Source organism: Lolium rigidum, chromosome 3 (genome assembly GCF_022539505.1).
Source record: "Lolium rigidum isolate FL_2022 chromosome 3, APGP_CSIRO_Lrig_0.1, whole genome shotgun sequence".
NCBI classification, from domain to species: Eukaryota; Viridiplantae; Streptophyta; class Magnoliopsida; order Poales; family Poaceae; genus Lolium; species Lolium rigidum.
Genome location: NC_061510.1, coordinates 311,291,739 through 311,297,936, shown reverse-complemented (window position 1 = coordinate 311,297,936; position 6,198 = coordinate 311,291,739).

Sequence of the window (6,198 nt, the reverse complement as noted above, 5' to 3'; positions counted from 1 at the left end):
TCAATGGTCATTGCCCATTCGTCCGTAGGCTCGTTACCAACATAGTACTCCTTCTTGACCCTCTTACCCTTGTTAGCCCGAAGGCACTAGCGCTGGTGAACTTTTGGTTGTACCACTGTCTGCGGTGTCAACCTCTCGCAAGCGCCACGCAAAGTGAGACGCGCCTGCGTGTCATGCTCCGGGTCCACACGATAGAAGCACTTCAATCATGCATAAATCAGTTGTGAAAGTCATGAGTTAGCACATTAGGGTCATCAACTATGAACGGTGCTCGAGAAATATATGCCTTACCCGAACTTGGTGGTCACGGCCTCGGCAGTCGTCGCGAAGCCTACGGCGGGGGCATCCTCATAGTCCGCCCAAGTAGTGGCTAGCTTCGTCGGGCCACCGGGGACCGTGCTAAGGGGAGTGTATCTGCCGGGCCGAACTTCTTAATCAGAGCCCCAAGCAAGGCTGTTAGGCATGCGGGGGGGCTTGGCATCCCATGTCCGATTCTCTGCAAATAAATCACACATTAGTACACATGCCAAATTGTTTATTATGCCCAAGATGAAAATACATGTTCGAAATTTCTGAAGTAGTACACTTACTCATCGCTCGAAGGAATGATAAGGGCCTTGTCATCATGGGTCTTCGGCTCCTTCCTCGCATCGGGGACTCTAGCTTCTCCACGAGGCTTCAAGGGCTTCGGCGCACCCCCATCCTCCATCACCTCCAACTCAGCCCTAGAGTCCGACTCGTGTGTAGACTCCGTCTCCATCTCCACCTCCCCACTAGACGGACCCTCTGGGTACAACTCAGGAGCCACGTCGCCGGAAGCGGAGGGTGGCTCGTCAAAGTCCATGTGTACCCCGCCGCCACCTCGTCCTCCACCTCGTCCTCCTCGTCCTCGTCCTCGACCTCCACCTCGTCCTCCTCGACCTCGTCCTCCATCGGTACCATCGGCGTAACGCGGATTTTGCACCGGGGCTCGATCACTCCGTCTAGTGGGTCTAGGAATATTCCTCTTCACCTGCGCCGGCGTCTTAAGCAAGCTCTCGGAGTCTGCTCTTGCCGCTGCTCATATTGTCCGATCACCTGCATTGAGAAGAATAAAACGAGTTAAGCACAAAGACATATTATATGAAGATACTAAGAATAAAAGGCACAATGCAATTAAGAAGCATGTTGACATAATAAAATGAAGATACTAAGAATAAAAGGCACAATGCAATTAAGAAGCATGTTGACATAATAAAATGAAGATACTAAGAATAAAAGGCACAATGCAATTAAGAAGCATGTTGACATAATAAATACTAAGAATAAAAGACCCTCACCAGCCATCATCGCTCTCATGCTCACTCTCATACTCCATCTCTTTCTCTTTCTCTTTCTCTGGCCCACTATCACTATCACTATCTTGTGAGTACAAAGTTGAAGGGTCGACGGGTGGAGGCTCATCATAATTGTCATTCGCCTCAAGTAACTTCTCGAGCATAGATATGTCCTTTAGATCCACCACTGACTCACCACGAGTTTCTGCATCGTTCCCGAGGTCCACTTGAACAAACGGTTCTAAAATATATTCCCCGAAGTCCTGTTCCTCTTGATAGAAAATCCCCTCGTATGTCACGGGGTCAATGTTGTTGTAATCATCCTCAGAGGGAATCGGTAGGTTACCATGTGGCGATACCGGAAGACGACTTCCCAACCCTTGAGTTCCGCTTTACGGCATGGGTAGGGCAAATAATAAACTTGCTTGGCTTGGTGAGCCACAATAAAGACATCGGCTCCGCTATAGGTGGTTGAAGGCTTAACTTCAACTAACCCAATGGACTTATCACTTCTCTGTCCACCTATTGGGTCGAACCAATGACACTTGAACACGACGATATTGAGTTGCACGTTCGTACGATTGAATGTCAACTCGTATACACTTTGTAACCTTCCGTAGTAATCAAACTTGTTGGCTCCTTTGGTGAAGACCCCGGTATTTATCGTTTTGGGATTCGCCGGCCCTTCCGGTGCGTCTACGTGTGGAAGCGAAACCCATTCACATCATACTTCTCATACTTGGTCACCTCACGGCTACAACCTTGGGAAACACATTTCAACTCATCTATCATATCAACGTTTCTCTCACGGCCCTACAAGAACATTTCAAATTTGTTGTGTGCATTAGTTACGTGTAATAAGAGGGACAAGTCACGTGTTGCAATGTAAGAGGAAAGGTTAGAAATTACTTTTTCCATGAACCATGTCACAAAGTTTTTATTAATTCCGGGAGCACCGTCTTTCGGTAGAGTGTCCATCTCCGAGGTTTCGGGCAATTCATCATACGGCCACATTTCATCCAGTGAATTCGCTGAAAGGAGAAAATAAGCATTAGACCGAGACGAGGTTACTAGCTGCAAAGTAATTTGTTCACCATTTTACCTTACGAATGGGATCACTTCCTCCATGTTCATAAGCACATATAGCATTATACAATCCTTCTCTTCGTTCTCCAATTTATATTTTGTTCCTTTACCAGCCTTGCCACCGGGGAATTGGAATAGTTTTAGCTTGGGGTCATTCTCGGGCACGTCGACATTGTAACGAGTGACCGGGTTATGCTTGAGTGGGAACATCATCGGGATAGTACGTTGTCGCGGCATCTCGCCATCTCCCGAAGGCATATTGCCTCAGCTATGCATGCTTCAATCTTGGCCTTGTTTCCGAGTTATCTTTCGAATATACTTAAACTCTCTCTCAATACGGAACGCCAACGAAACCGCACCGGACCACCCAAGAGTGCCTCGTTGGCGAGGTGCACAATGAGATGTGCCATCGGAGTAAAGAAGCCCGGCGGAAATATCATCTCCAAATTGCATAGCAACTCCGGCCTTGTATGTTGTAGCTTTGCAATAACCTCGGGACATATACTGCAGCACGGAGCGTGCGGAAGAAATGGCTCAAGCTGCGCAAGCACTCGCCGGACTTTCTCGGGGATATACCCTCGAAGCATCACCGGCATGAGCCGCTGAATCCATATATGATAGTCGTGACTCTTGAGCCCGGTGACTTTTCCCGTCGAAAGATTAACTCCCTTACTCATATTCGAGCAATAACCATCCGGGAACATCACGACGTATTTGAGCCACGCGAATGCCTCCTTCTTTTGGATGGAATCAAGGCAGAAGTTGGCATGCGGCTTGAACCAATTCTTTTGACGGCCAATAGGACGCTTCATGTGTAATTTTTCCCTATCACGGAGGATCTCAATATCGACTCTAGCCTTGACATTATCCTTTGACTTCCCGGGAATGTTCGGGCATGTGTGAAAGACGGACTCCGCGACATTCTTTACGGTGTGCATCACATCGATGTTATGCGGAAGTTCGAGGTCCTTGTAATACTCGAGCTTCGTTAAAGCCGCCTCGTGAGTCCAGTTGTGCGTTACACCATATCCCTCAAATTGATGGCCAGTTGGCGTCGCTGCCGGCACGAGAGCACGTAGCTCGGCTTCAACAAGTGTACCATCAAACTTCGGCACATCTTTTTTCATGCACAACTTTGCCCTTCTTGAAGTTCTTTTTGTCTTCTCTAAACGGATGCCTCCTTTTGAGGAAGCTGTCGATTCGTGTCAAACGCAACATACTTGCGACCCTTACGTAGCCAAAGGAACTCAAGCCGATGCTACACCTTGGGCATGGCCACTTACCAGTTGTACACCATCCACATGTTAGGGCGTACCCGGGCATGTCATGCATGGTATACGCAACCAAACTCTCATGCAGAAGTTTGTCTTCGATGCTCGGTCGTACGTCAATGTCCCGTGGTGCCAAGAGTGGTTCAAATCTTCCACAATCGGCTGCATGTAGACACTCAAATTCTTCCCGGGTAATGAGGGCCTGGAATGATCGGCGACGAAACATGGTCTTCCTCGTCATTAGGACTCCGGGAGGGAGATTGAGCGGAATAACAAACACGGGCCAGCAACGTAATGGTGGCGGTGGACATACCATATGGATTGAAGCCATCGTTGCTATCGCAATTCGACATTCCGAGCCTCGGCTGCCTTAAGGCGGTGTTTTGTATCGAAGTTCTTCCATGCCGTACCATCGGATGGATGTCCCATCTTCAACTTGTTGTTTTCGTCCACGAATCTCTTCCCATACTTGTGCCACGTCATCCGTTTGGCTGTCTCCTCGTGCATGTAAAGCCGCTGGATTCTTTTTATGAATGGGAGATATCGAAGAATCGACTTTGCGGTGCTTGACTGCCTCACACGACCATCCTTTCCCGTTACCTCTTCATACCTAGGCCGCTTACGGATGGGACGGTACTTGTCCTCCGCATACTTGTCTCCAAAATAGAACGCAGCCTTTCGGACAACGATCTATCCTTTGATAATCCATGTTGAGGTCCTTCATAATTCTCCTCGTCGCGTGCGGGCTTTGAGGCGAGACAATGATCTTTGGGCAACATGTTACCGGTTGTTTTCGAGACTTGCTTCAAAGCCCTCACGGGTGGTGTTGTACCGGGTCTTGTCGGCTAGACATTGGGAGATGGCATCGAGCTGAGAAATCGCGGCGCCCTCGTACGAGAGGCCTCTTAGCCGCGGCAATCATATCATAGAAGGCCTTCGCGGTTGGCTCTGGTTCCTCCGGTTACGGCGGCGCCTCCGGTTCGGCGGCGCCTCCGGTTCCGGCGGCGCCTCCGGTTATGGCGGCGAATCCGGGACATCGGCATGGACGAGATCATCTAGAAAGTCTCTAACTCCATCGTACGCATTGCCATTGAGCCGTTGCCGCATCACCTCACCTCTGTCACGTTCGCGCTCATCAAAGTCGATTTCCGTGACGTACCCATGCATATACCCATATTGCGGAAGGTGTCTATACATTTCATCCTTCCCACGACGTTGACGCTTCACGCAGCGAACACGGGGGCAAAGTGCCCGAACCAGCCCCTTTGTACCACGCGCTAACTCATTCACTAGAAAATGGGTCTTCCTTGTCCACTCATCTGTTTTCTCGGTCGCACTAACACGCTCATTGTACATCCATCCATTATCAGCCATCCTCTCGCTTTATTGGGAGCCAAACCACGGACATAGCATTTATATCAAATAGGAAATTAAATGCATCATATTTTTATTTATTTTACCGGGCGAAACGCATGCATCAACCTACATCTCTACTAGGTGGGCTCCTAGCAGCCGCCGGATCCGTAGTTGGCTACGTTCTCCATGCTCTACCCCGGTCCAAGTCAGAATTTCGGCGAGCACCTCCCCGCTGCTCTCCCGATACACGTCTCGGCAAAAAGCCGAGAGGATGTGCATCCGGAGAACAACGGGGAGGCGCCGCCGAAATCGCGACTCGGACCGGAGTAGAACATGGAAAACGTAGACAACTACGCATCCGCCGACTTGTCCCGTAAATGCCGCAAGCGTTACGGTTCAAAATATGCGGACCACTAATGCATATTTATCCGCGTAACGCTCGCGGACGGGAAGTGACACCTAGGTTACGCAACTTGACTTGGAAATTGAATCTAGTGACATAAGAAAATGCGGAGAAGGGGGCGATGTTTTAGCTCACCCTCGGCTGTAGAGGAAGTCGTTCAACAACCGAGTGTCGATGTCGGCGACCGTCAAGAAGTGCGTCAAGATCTGGGATCGTCACGTCGGGGTGCTCATGACGAGGCGGTCACCACATGGCCTATTTTTGTTTCAATCAAAACAAAATTACATTGTTAGAACAAATTCACATTTGAACAAATTCACATTTGAATTTCTATTTCCATTATTAAACAAATTCATTTCTATTTCTACTACACATTTCGATTTCATTTCTATTTTTTTCTTCCAAATTTCCACTATTCTATTTCTATTACTATTTCAAATCAATTTTATTTTATTTCTTTCAACTATTTTCACTATTCTATTTCTATTAGCAGTATTGTATTTCTATTACAACAATTAAAGCAAATAGAAAAATAAAAGACGAGGGAGCTAACCCTAGCTTACCTATGCGAGGGAAGAGGGGCCGAGCGGGGGAGAGGAGGAGGGCGGCACGGCAGGGGAGAGGAGGAGGGCGGCACGGCAGGGGAGAGGAGGGCGGCCGGCTAGAGGGCGGTGAGGGAGGAGGAGGGGCGGCACGGCGGGGGAGAGGAGGGTGGTGGCGGGGGCGGAGCCTGCGGCGGGCGGCGGGGAGGGGCGTGCGGCGGGCA